This window comes from Sparus aurata, chromosome 9 (genome assembly GCF_900880675.1).
Source record: "Sparus aurata chromosome 9, fSpaAur1.1, whole genome shotgun sequence".
Lineage (NCBI taxonomy): Eukaryota > Metazoa > Chordata > Actinopteri > Spariformes > Sparidae > Sparus > Sparus aurata.
The window spans coordinates 13,943,200-13,957,013 of record NC_044195.1 but is presented as its reverse complement, the minus strand read 5'-3'; the positions used below and the strand labels follow the sequence as shown (position 1 = coordinate 13,957,013).

Sequence of the window (13,814 nt, the reverse complement as noted above, 5' to 3'; positions counted from 1 at the left end):
ACACCAGTGTGTTTGGTGAAATATTTAATCTGAAAACTCAATCACTTTACCTGTCACTACTGTACAAACAATGCATTTCAGCTCAGTATAACGCATTCCACAACAAATTAATTTCTTAACTCCCCAGTTATTTACTACTTCATTTCAACTATCTCAAGCTTCCTCCTTCTGCCACGAAAGCCAGAGCAGCCATAAACAGGATGCAGACAAAGCTGTACACTGTGATGCAATTTCAAAAGCACGACCTGAGGACTTGATGTAAAGTTGACCAATAGCACAAAACTATATAAAAAAAAAACACGGCTTGACCCATTTAGACAAAATACATTTTTATAACCACCACAACCTTTAGGATGACACCATATTCTTTTTTAGAATACACAACTTACAGAACCGCCACTAACACTGACATTATGATCCAAGTAAGTGTGCATGTTATATGTACATGCACACATAAGAGGGACAAAAGAGGAAGCAAAGTGTGTGAGATGAATGACACACCCATACACCAATTACACACACAGTCGATACCCATTTTTACATTTAAAAAAAAAAACTAAAAACATTTTCCAACACAAATGCTTAAGTTGAATTCAGAAAGCAACACTGTGTGGTTCACAATGTAAAAAAAAGTGTGTTAAACCCACATCACAACCAATTTTTTTATTCAACAAAAAATAATGAAGTGTTCCAGGCCATTCTAGTTTTGCTGTTACATTGTTGATTGAGATTACATGTTGCCAAAAAAAAAAAAAAAAAAAAAAAAAAAAAATATATAAATCTATTATGGCTCTTGTGTATGTTTAAACCTAAACTAATTACATGAAAAAACAGGCATTACTAATCTTTCTGGTGATTTCACTAGGTTGCTTGTGTAGTTTGAGCTACCAAGTACTAATACTAACTGTTAAGGCAGTTACAATTACACACCGGCAGGTCAACATTATATAAATAAATAAATCTAAAATTATACATGCTAAACTGAGAATTGGAAATACGTAAAATAAGTTGACTGAAGCAAACTATTAGAACTAACCAAACTATACATTGTTGATCACACTGTGTGTGACAATATCTGGTCTCTCTGAATTCAAGCCCCCTGTCTGACTGGGGCAGAGGGTGAGGTGTTACCTGCTTACCAAGTTATGGCAACTAACACAGAAATACACAAACCAACCACCACCATTTTAGGACTATATAAATCTTTCCAATTTGACTGCTTACAAGTTAATACTTTGGGCTAATCTAGTACCCTCAGGTGAAAAAAGGCTGCTACAGCAGAAATGAAAACACCATGTGTGTGCAGTCAGAGGAGGCCGACTCTTACTATGTCAGATCTTATTGCCAGTGCTGCTGCAGGTTATCGTATTACTACCTAAAACTTAATTATCAAGTAGAGAATGCACTAGCATTGTAACAGCTGACATATTCTTGCCATCCAAGTCCATGTGTACCCCTGTCACTAAACAAAACAACAATAAAGGCGGGTCTACAACTTTTTGAATGTAACTGTCAAGGCTCAAAAGACCTGATTTAAGAGAAGAGCTGCATTTTGGAAATGTTTTAACATTTTTAAAGATCCTAAATTCAACCTAAATACACCATTGGTCATAACAGAAGACCTTACTTTAACAGGCCATGAAGTCACACCAACTGTTTCAACTTACTAGAGCTGTAGTGCACACAAACACGAACAGCAGTAACTGACAATTGTTTAAAAATGTCAGGTCCACCTTTATACAATGTTTTTCAAAATCGTCACCATTTCTGTGAAACAGGTGCACAGTACTATGCACTACACTGATGCAGCACCTACTGTATGCAAAAATCAAAGCCAATGCAAAACATATGCTTGTAAGAAGCATGCAGGGACCTGGCGCCCTCATATGCTGCCAGTGTTATCAGCCTTAAATTGATAGATAATCACAGAAAATACATGGACACTCACAAAAGATCACATCCAAATTTAAGGTTTAGCTGTACTGACCACTATTTAAAATTCCTTAACTTCACTTATGTTAAAAAGAAATGACTGATGCATAGAAAATAATCTGACAGCTTCTATTTAATGCTGCTGAGGCATAGAACTGAAACCAAGGTCAGCTTCTGGAAAATAACCAACAAGAATCGTGAAAACCTGTTCCCATCACTGCAAATTTGAATACTATAAAGTTTGTGCTGAGTGGTGCAGAAAGAAAGAAGAGAAGGGTGGGGGTTCTCTGCAGCCTGGCTACAACACATGTGAGCAAGTACAAGAAGAGAGGCACAGTTTCACCAGGAAATGGGGGTGGGAGCCCATTTTGCCGGAGGGGTCTGAGAAGACAGAATGATGAGTCACAGAATGTCATGCTAACAGTCTGAAACAGCACAACGGTGCTCTGCAAAGAGAGTGAAAAGGCAAATACCAGAGAACCGAGGCAAGACATAGACCTGTAGTATTTTAAGGAGATCAACTGTAAGCAAAACTGGAATAAAAACTCTCATGTAACACAAGTACTAATTTGACAATTGCATACAGTGTCATGTCCTCATTATAAGATTAAGAGCAAAATATTTACACCCAGTTCACCTGTGTGAGCACACGAGATACACATATACAAGCTAGAGGATCAGTGTGTAAAAGTTCATTTATTAATAAGATTCTTGATCACACAATTCCTCTTTGACACTGTGCTACCTCCCTTCTATAAATTATTACTAAAAATAATTCAAATCTGTAGTTTTCATGTAACAGAAATATCAGCAATAAGCTCACATATTGCAGCTAATATTGTAAAACTGATTATAAAAGATTGCTTCCATCAACTAAATTGGATGAAATTGGATTTTAATGATCACTAATGCTGCCCTGACTGAAAAATGGTGCACCGTCTTTTACATATATATTTTAGCCTTTTTCCATTTTAACACATAAACAAACACTTCGAATCCTGACATTTTCAATGTCATCTTTTTTCTATGTCTACACTGTAAGAGCCAAGCATTCAGATATATTTTTATCCATCTGCGGCATAAGGGCAATTTGACTTCCTTCCTTTATCAGAGCGCTGGACTGACTAATTCTTGTTTTAGCACTAAATAAACAGGCAGATCTACTTTGTATACACACACACAGTCAGATCAGCGTAGTAATATCCCAAATGTTGTGAATCCATCCAAAATTTGATACTGAACTCTGAATAATTCCTTTTTACATGGAGTACTTTTACACCCCTTCTATCTGATGAATTTTTTTTTTAAAAAAGTATCCTTTGAAACACATCCCAACTTGGTGTAGCGACCTACACCATATTTTTTTTTGACACTGTAGACCAATTTATGAAGCAGTTTCCAAAAAAATATTTTATCAATAAACAGGATTTTTTTTTGTTACATTATGTATCTATGTCATATTGGAGCATGACAAATAACAAAGCTATGTAACTTGCCAGTCAATTTCTAAATACACCATGTGGTGTACAATAAATATCAACAAAAGTATTTATTCCTAAAGCAGATAATTACATGCCTGTCACATTTTTAAGTTAAATACTATTCATTGTACTTCATACACCCACAAATTTAAGTTTTCTTGTCAGTCAGACATCATATCTCATAGTACAGCAATTTCCTCCTCCTCTTCGCTCTGCTATGTGGCTGTGAAAGGTCCTTCCCTCATGTCATTTTAGCTAATTTACCACAAACTAGATGCCCTCAAAAATAAATAAACAAAATTTCACTATGAGGTGGGCGGTTTCATTGTGAAGATGCCATCCCACTTCTATCACAATCATTATACTAAGGCTACAATCTGCAATTTTAGTAAAGAAAACTATGCTTTGGACAATTATATTTAGTTATATTTCCACTCAGGTCATGCAAATCTAATCAGCACATCTATTAACCTTACAGTAGGGGAATATGTATGACAAAATAAAATTTAAACTATCCTGGAAAAAGGCTATTAGTAAGCATGGTGTCATTTGTGACGGGCCATGGGGGAAAAGGCATTGCAGGGAAAATGGACAGAGGTCTAGCTCACTTACTCAATGCAGTTAATTCGAACTAGATATTTTACATACACAAATCTAAACATGGCATCCGACAATGTAAGCAACTATTTGTTTAAATAAAAGCAACACTGTAAAATATAGAGAGGCCTCACATTATGTAACACATTAAACCGATCTCTGCTTAGAAGGAAGTAGAAGGGGCGGGTCCAGACGCACAATTATATGGAGCCTCTCTTTTCCTCTCTTATGCTTTATTAGTCAAGTAGTCGTGTTCATGATGAGAAGCATTACGCAGCATAAAATATCACACATGACCAGGTCCGTTTTGTCACTCTTTACTAAACCGATTAGATCACGCAGAAGCTTTTTTCCCTCCCTTCAATGTTCTTGAATTTAATCAGCGTCCAGGGCACACAGAGAGTGGAGCGAGACTAGTGAGGGCAAAAAAAAAAAAAAGGGGGGGGCAAAAAGGAGACAGAGAGCAAAGATTGAAACCCCTTCACCAAACACGATGAACACACGAAACCCCAACATTACAGCGAGCCACGAGCAGCAACGCAACCAGCAAAGCGCTTCTTATTTTTAATAAGTAACGTTATTTCAACTTTATTGCATCGTTTGTGGTTATGACAGCCATCCGTCTCACGTTTAACACACCTATTAAAAGTTGAACCGTCACAAGTTGCGACCAATGATTATTGACACTTGGCTGAGGCGTTAAATTGATAACCTACGATCAATGTAAGATATTCAAATCAATAAACAGATATAAGGAACACGTAAGGATACGACTTAAGGTAATTACTTGGTTATTGGTCATCGGCGTTACGTTAATACACAAGCTGTCGTGCAAATGCACGTTAACGACTACTTCACGACACAGACAGGAAAATAAAACAAACTCCGTCATTGTTACCAAGGCTTATCACTGAGTGTAAGGTCAAACTGCGATATAATGTCAAACTTACCAGGTGTTTTCTGCCTAACGATCCAAAAACTTGCTTGCAACAACACGTATGCTATTTGCCAGCTCGGCCAAAAAGTCTGCCTTAGTTAACAAGCTTGGTAAAATTAAGTTACCACAAAAGGCACGGTGTCTGTCCCGGTCTCTCGTATTGATTTTTTTCCCTCCGAAGCCAGTGAAGGTGCCGTGTGCATTTGTTGACACTGCCGACTGTGCTCCTCTGCTCGAGCCTGGCTGCTTTTGCACCTCCCGCTCAAAACCGGGCTCCAATGCCAAAAAAAATGTCCATTATAGTTCAAGTTTGATTTTTAACGGTTAAGTTAGGTATCTCCTGCATTCGAAAATTATTTTCCGCCTATTCTCCTTTTTTCCCAAATATGTCCTCCTCGCCTCCTGGATAAAACGGACCGTTCTATGAGCGCATTTTTTTTTTTTTTTTTTTTTACCATTACAGCGCAGCAAAGTCAGAAATCCCTCTGTACGTGCTAGCACGCTAAGCTAGCAGGCTAGCTGCTAGGAGTAGGAGAAGCTGGCAAAGCTGGCCAAATGGCTAACGTCTCCCCGCCACGGTCGGTCTCTCCTCTTTTCCACGTATTCCTCTCCTCGAGTCCGCTCACACTGTCCGGTTAAAATCAATTCAAATACTTTGTGGCTTCAATTACCTGTGTTTCCATTGGAGATACGGGCTGCCGCTCTCTAAAAGCGCAGTTTAATTTTGAGCGCTCCGTTTCTCCCCCGTCTCAGCGACTGCTTTCTACATTCGCAGCATCCTCTCTCCGCAGCTGCTGAGGCAATCGCTGCTCACTCGAAAATGGCGCCGAAAGATACACTCCTCATTCAAATTCGATAGAGCCTCCCATTCTCCCCATTGGCTGAGCGCGGAGCTGAGTCCGCGCAGCTGGTTGGACACTGAAAATGCACTCTCGAATGATCTCGCAGCCCACGCAGCGTTGAACAGAGAGGGACAGGTTAACTCTTTAGCTCCCTCAACGACTTTTACAGCGATCAGCAGAGTTCAAGCCTGGACGTTAAACTTGTTATAAACCAGGTATTCTGACATGAAATGAATGCCACGATCCCTAGTAACGGCTACACGCCATTATTAACAGCGTGCAGCTTTTTTTTTTTTAAAGTCTGAAAAATGTAGCACACAAACTCCATGGGGACACAGCAGGAGACGGAGAAATCATGAGTGCAGGAAAGTCAGTGGCATTATTAGACACAGTGGACAGTATACAGCAAAGTAAATATCGTGTATATCTTTTAAATAGTCCAGTTGCATGATATTCTAAGGGTTAATGTTATACCTAACGTCCTTCTTTGTTCATGCTCTCACCACTGCTGAAAATAAATGAATAGGACTGACTGAAAGCTCTGCCGTCTGTACCTGTACACATAATAAATGTCCATGGGACCAACTGAACTGAGCAAACTTCCAAGAGCTCACTCCAATTTCATCCACAACAAAACTGCAATTGGCCTCGTGGTAAGAAGAAAATACACCATTCTTCCCTCAGATGTAATTGATGATGTAAGTATTGCGCTTTAATGGACTGATTATAGAAAGTCATTGAATACATTTACCCAAGTATTCTTCAGTACATGCTGACTGAGGTACTTGTACTTCACAAGAGTGTCTCCATGCCCTACTACTGTACACTCCACTACATGTCAGAGACAAATACTGCACTTTTTACTTCACTACGTTTACCCGATCCCCTAAAGTTATATTTGAGATTTATATTTTAAAATAGGCAGAACATGTGCTTATAAAATACAATGCACTGTCGAGGATTACACCAGTGGTTCCCAACCTTTATGACTTGTGACCTCTAGATAGAAGTATAGTGTCTATTTGGGGCCCCTTGTCATGTTTCAGATGAGTCATTAGCAGTTCCACCAAAGATACATTTCCCCTCGTAGCATCTCATGTGGTTTCGAATAACTGTTTTGAGGCTCAGAGAGGTCGAATTATCATTTTAATGTTGTTTCTTTTTCCTCTCTCTCACATTAATCATCTCATGGCCACTTATATTTGTCTAGTGACTGTTTGGAAGGGCCTGGTACTGACGTTGGTAACCACTGGACAACACTATAGAGGAATATATATACACATCGCATCCCTATTAACAATCTAATATTCTAAGATGATACTATAACAATGTTCTGCACTACCAGTCAACTTTCAATGCTTTAAGTATATTTTTGCGATGGATTACTTTTTTACGTTGTTTTACTTGTACTTTTACTCAAATAGACGATCTGAGTACAGCTCCCTCTTCACTGCATCCTGTATAAAAATGTGACTAAACACACGCTTTTTGTCAAATGCATAAAAACACCTTTTGAATTGTCGACTAGTAACCACACTATTTCCTGTTTACATATAGATTTTACTACAGCATATCATACATAAAAGGAGAGTTTTTAGCTGATGGGCGTATAAGCCTGCTGAATACGTTGCAGTATTTTTATTAACGCCGTTCACACAAGCATCATGAATGTCTATTCAAAACGTGTTCCTTGTTTAGAGAACAGGGACTTATCTGCAGTTAGCACAATAGCGCTTGTCTCGGAGTGACAGGCCTATCAAAAGCAATCAAGAGATAGTCAACTAAAACAGTATTGCCGCCATACATGGCACTGCACAACATCTGCTGTATGCGAATTGTTAAGTCAGGAAGTAAAGGGATCGATGAGATTACTCCTAAGGCCACGGCGATGCAAAAGAAATCACGAAGGATGTCAGGGAACAAAAAGCAATAAAAAGCCTCAACTTTGAGTCAGTGAGGTAAAGGGGCTGCTAGGCTACAGAGGCTCAGTCAGCAGATATGTTCTCCTTCCATGCTCCTCTAAATCATAATGTGGGGTTGGGTTAGAGACACTCTTAGTTTTTTTTTTTTTTTTTTTTTTTCCCCACAGTTTGAATGAGGACATTCTTAGGCGTCCTTATCTGAAATTGCTGTGACATCATATTGCCCTCTCTAATTTTAATGAAGTTTTCCTTTTTCACTCTCCCCACTTTCGAAACGTTTGACTGATTTGTTTTCCACACCTTTCAAAGACACGTGGATGCGTGGCGTAAAAAAAAAAAAAGAAAAGAAAGAAAGAAATTACAAAAGTATTTCTTAAGCACTTCTTGTCGATTTAAGATTAGCTGGCAACACACACACACACACACACACACACACACACACACTGTAGAGTACTGGCAACGGGCAATGCAGGGACGGGTTGGGCTCTGCCACAATAACCCTGCTGTTATCGTATCTACTGTAGCATAGTGTACCTCAGGCAAGATAAACAGAGACAGCCATTTCATCCCAATGCACACATAATAACAATACATAACATTCACCTGCTATGTCAGGAGTTGGCTCCACCAGGGTGCACTGGAAAACGACTTAGCCTCAACCTGCTATTAGAGTTTAAGATGTGCTTAAGTTTAGGAGGCCGGTCTTTTAAAAAGAACAACTGAGTCGATTTTCGTACCTGTCTTTTTTCTGCTGTTTACACTATTAAAGACGTTGCTGGCTTTCTTTTTAATTCGTGATTATAGCTTTTTAAAACTTATTTCATCACGACGCGCATGACCTCTTTGCGTCGCCGTGCGTGGTATAGTGAAAAACATAACTTTTTTTTGTGTTTTTTTTTTTTTACTTTGGAGTACAAAAGCAGACTTGGAGAGAGAGGGCGCCCATTGTGTATGCATTCTGGTGTAGTGTGGACAATGGGGCGGAGAGGAAAAAAACACACTTGTTTACAGATAAACTGGTTTGGACAGGAAGCCAGTAAGGAGGAGCTCTGTGTTGTTAAACAGGCATGTGGAGAGGCAGGGATGAGCCAGCAAAAACACCACCGTGACCATAGGGAAGATCATGATGCGGTACTCAAAGACATTACACACGCGCACACACACGCACACACACGCACACATATGCACACGTTGATATCTACACTCGCGCAGTACTTCACAGATTAACACACTGTCGAAAAACATCGGCCTCTGTCAGAGTTCATAAAAGATTACGCAGCGGCCGCCCCTCTCGCTGACAGGAACAGAAATTGTGGTTTGTTTAGTTTCACTGTGACAAAAAAAATTAACAAGATAAAAAGACGCTCGTGGGTCCCCATTAGCGGTGCCACACAGCAGCCAAGCTGAGCTCCAGTGAATACTATACAGTTCATCCTGCATTGTGTCACCGTCACATGAGCACACACTGCCTTCCATTAGGCAGGAGATCCTTATGACTCACGAAAACACAAGTCACATGTCACTACACAAATGAACCATGCTACTCAGACTGCTCCGTTATCCACAGCAGCTTTTTCTGCAAGCGCCCCAAATGAAATCACACCATAATGCATCTCTTCATTAGGAGGGTTTTGAGACAGAGAGGAGCTCTCCCTTGTCTTCTGCTAGACGGGCTGAACAAGAGCCACAGTGTCATGTATCGCAGTGTTTGACCACAGCGCGTTCACCCCGGCTGCAAAAGTTGCCACGCTGGGCCAGTTTAAGTTCGATGTAATTTGATTTCATGTTAGATGTCTTGCGTGCATGGTTGGCTGTTACACTCTGCTGCTTCTCATTCAAGGAGGAGTTTTACGGATTTTTCCCCCCCCCCCCTGCTCTCTCCTCTCTCTTCTTCACTCATGTGACTCAAAAGATGGCCTTTCACACCACCACCAGACATGGGACTGCATCACATCAAAAAGATAGGGGAAATAAGACAGCAGCAAAACGTTCCCTCGCGCCACGCTTCAGGAGCTCAACGTCAACAAAACCTTCGATTTCGCTTAAGTGAAGCAGACAGACCGAGTGACAGCTTGAAAAACACTCTCAAAGGTTGATTAAGGTCAAAGGTGGCAAGTGCCACAGAAGGCTAACAGTTTGCAGCTTGGACGTTAGAGGCGGCAGCAGGTGATTTCGCTTCGCTTTGGGTGGAAGTGCCATACATTGAAATCACATTTTGTCACGGGAGCACTAGGCGTTGGCTGAAATGAGAGCAGGCACACATCGTCAGCTCTCCGTGGTGCATTGCTGGCGATCCCTGAACGACATCAGTGTGAAAATCCTCCCTGCTTCTCTCACTGCGGAGGTGAGCTGAAGTTTGTCATCCTTCTAAACACAGTTTGCTCTTGTTCACTTTCTGAATGGAAAAATATCTGGGGCCCACGTCAAGTAAATCATTCTCTCATTCAAAAAAACACAAACCAAAAAAAAAATACATCTCATTCATAACTAATATCAATCCGTGTAATGTTGAGGGATGTTTTGAAGCCTATACCAAAAGTTAAAGCATTCAGAAAACAGCCCAGCAGTCAAAATGAGCAACACAGTGAAACAAGGTATAAGAGACTATATGCTTACTATATTAACGTGGCCTATTCCCTCGTCTTGGTCTTTAGGAAACACAATGAGCCCCACTGAGAACTCCATACTGAAGAGAGACTCTCCATTGATGTCTCCTCGGCACCCCTCCCCCTCTCTCTATGAGACATCTGTAGCAGCTGCCCCCTTGTGCTCCTGTCAGCAGGGCCGAGTGTGTGTGTTTGCGTGTGTGTGTGTGTGTGTGCACTAGTTGAGGTGGGGTTGGCCGGGAGTTTAGTGTGGGGCGTGTTGTGACACCTCCCCCTTTGGAAGGGTCTGGCCCTGCACACTTGTGGGACATCACATTTATCAATGGCTAATAGTCACTAGCAGGTCACCCTGAAAACACAACAGAGACCTCTGACCTCTTTTTAGCACAAAGGCTGGGAGGTGGTCACGTCAGGCCGCAGGCACTCACACACACACCCGCACAACTTTTTGCCATCGGAACTCACGATCAGATATTGTTTCTCCCCTCGCTTCCCAACAAACTTCACCTTGACGTAATCCCACGACAAACAAAATGTTTAGCTCAGACTAAAAGCATATAACAAATTCTTACAGTCGTGCTAAACACTGTCACATGCTCAGAGAGAAAGTTCAAATATTACAGCACAGAAGCCCTTTTTATTTAGTCTCTGTGTAATCTTACTGACTTTCTCGCACACAGCAATCAAATTAAGAGGGCATAATTCATAGAGTAGTCTGAAATTGCATTACAAACTGGGGACAATTAAGGGGGAAAAACTCGGCTGGCTGGTTCGTTAACAAGGACGAGGAGGGGAGAAGAGAAGGAAGACAAGCTGAGGACGTTTAGACATACTCTGGTTTGAAACTTCCCATAAACATTTCAGAATCTGAATAGCAAAAACTTCGCGGAAGAGACCGGGAAAGCGGTGTAGTCTGCCAACACACGACCGTCGCCGACGAGATTCCCAAAAGCAGCCTGAATTGTGTTTTTTGGGACACAATCGCAGAGACTTTTTATTTTTAAATGCTGCGTTTTTCAGACAAAAAAAAAAAAGGCCCATAGAATCTCATGCAGGAAGCGATACAATTCGACCACTAACTTCAGAGACGCGTAGTGAGAGAAGTCCTGCTGATGAAATTCAAAAGAAATGTCATTTTTGGGAAAAAACTTAAAATCTCCCAACAGAACATTGTTCAACTTGCTTCCTGGAGTATTTTTTTTTTTTTATCTTGATGATTCTCCACACCCTTCAGTATTTTTTTCTTTATTGAGGCAGACTGCTGAGAGGGATTACAGAGAGGGCTAAACACAAGCAAGATCTAATCCTAGGCATGCAGGGTGAGTGAAAAGCCTTGAAGAATAAGTTTAGGAAGGCCGATGTTAACAGCAATATTTTCTTTAACATTTTTTTTTTCGGAAACTTGTGACTGAGTATTTTGTGCCTAGGATATGTATCTCTAAATTGATGATGACAGTGGCAAAAAAAAACAAATGTCTGGGACGGTATGAGCGGCACTTTCACTACTGAGACCTGGACGGAAAAAATATTAAATAAATGATTCAGGTGAAATTTAGACAACATTTTGTGAAAAAGCCAGAAACAACTGCTGCATGTAAAAAGACTGTTGGAAGGGTATATTACTGGCAAATGAATTTACAACAGTATCTTTCTGACATTATGAGCTCGAGTGACATTTAAAAGACTAAAGGAGACTCAGACAGCAAAAGCATCCCAATAGACTGTCCTGCAAGACACTTATAATGGACACTATTTTTTTTTTTTTTACACGATAGTGCATGTGCCTTTTTTTCCCCCCAAATTTTCATTTCATCTATAACATTTAGCACAATACAGACCTGTGTAGTGTTTAGTTACCGGCATGCAGTAACATTTTCTAGACCGGAGAGAGCATTAAAAAGCCATCAGCAAATTTCCTTAATTGCATTCGTGAGTGTTTGTAGCGCACATATCGTCATACTGTATAAATATTTAAGATAAAACAGTTTCGAATGACTGTTTTCACGTTCTAAAACCGAACGGGTCCTCTATTTTTTTTTTCTTTCATAGGCGTAAGAGCTCAGGAGGTGTTGACTCATTACACTATCTGATGTGAGACTCCATTGTCAGTATTGTTGTTTTGAAAACACAGAAAACTGTCAGAGGCTAGGTGTTAGATTTATATTAGTCACCGATCGCAATCAACAAAGAATACAGCTGACTTTGAGGTGATGCTTAAAACCTGGACCTTTACATTGCACTGCAGTTGTGGCAAATATCAGTTCATTGTAAAGCCTGCACAGTCTCTTGGCACTGTAATGTTTTCTAATGTTGGGATAAAAAATATGTTTTCTAGTGAGACGTCTCTTTAAAATGTTCTCAAGTGCATTGAGCTAATGGCAGCCGCATATTCATGAAACGTTGAGCCAATATTTACATTAAGGGCAGAGACAACAGCAGCGCCTGGCTGCTTGTCTCATGTACACCACCTGTACTTCATGCTCTTCTGCTCTCATGAGGAGTAGCGGCAAGACGGACAGGTGACTCCGTTCTTACAATGCGGGGGTGATGGCCGAATCCTTTAATTTGGTAGAATCAGAGCCGGCATCATTGATTCTAATAATAATAGTCTGTATTGATGAATCTTTGAATTTAATTTCATGTCTAAACTGAAGTGAAGAAAAAAAAAAAATCACACAACATTCCTGCACACTCCTGGTCCCTGTGCTCACATCTGACTCAGGCAAGAAGTAAATACCATCTACAGACTTGCATTTATTATCACATTAGGTCTAATATACTATGACTGATAATAAAGTCGTAATGTAGCTTGTCACAAGGCAGCCGGCATTTAATTGCAATGGTTTCCTAACAAAGGTTCTGTGTGCAGCCCACCTCAAGGGAAAATAATCCTGTTGCAGCATTGCAGGCTCTTCTAAAGACTGACTCTGACGTGTTGGTACAAATTTTGTAGTCCTGAAGCCGAGTGTCTGACTGTACACCGACCAAATTGGATGCTGTGTCACTCGGCCATTGTAGGGAGCCGGGGGCAGGAGGGCTGGAGGCAGCTGGTGGCCTCAACGCTCCTGTATTGTTGATACAAGAATTCGATATCTTTAAAGGGATCAATTATTCTGTTACGGAGCCTCTATAACAGAAGTTTCTACATCGGTGAACATCTATTGAGTGGGCCTTTGCTGAGACATTTGATGTATGTGTGAAAAATTAAACCACCAAAGTGTTTCCACAGCCAGGTATTTTTAGCAGTGAAACTGTAAGCACCCTATTGACAGATACTCACATTTTCCATTGACACTCTAGAGGTTATATTAAATTATAGGCTACCTGACCATGCCTGTGCAGTAATGACACGGTCAGACGCAGTGCTGAAGGCACACCTAACAGGAAGTCGGCTGTTCGGACAGTGTGAAAGGATGATTAACTCTCAAACAAAAAGAAGAAAAAAAAAACCCCGACTTAAAGCTCCGAAGACAAGCCGACTGAACTCATTGTCCTGT

General features: G+C 40.5%; 1 long non-coding RNA gene across 1 annotated transcript; it reads right to left on the bottom strand.

Moving 5' to 3' along the window:
* Positions 1-312: 312 nt before the first annotated feature.
* Positions 313-13,185, bottom strand: LOC115588297 (uncharacterized). The gene is made up of 2 exons (XR_003985307.1): positions 5,619-13,185; positions 313-2,313 (listed from the first exon to the last, which is right to left on the bottom strand). It is a non-coding gene; the product is annotated as an uncharacterized LOC115588297 (long non-coding RNA).
* Positions 13,186-13,814: the final 629 nt, after the last annotated feature.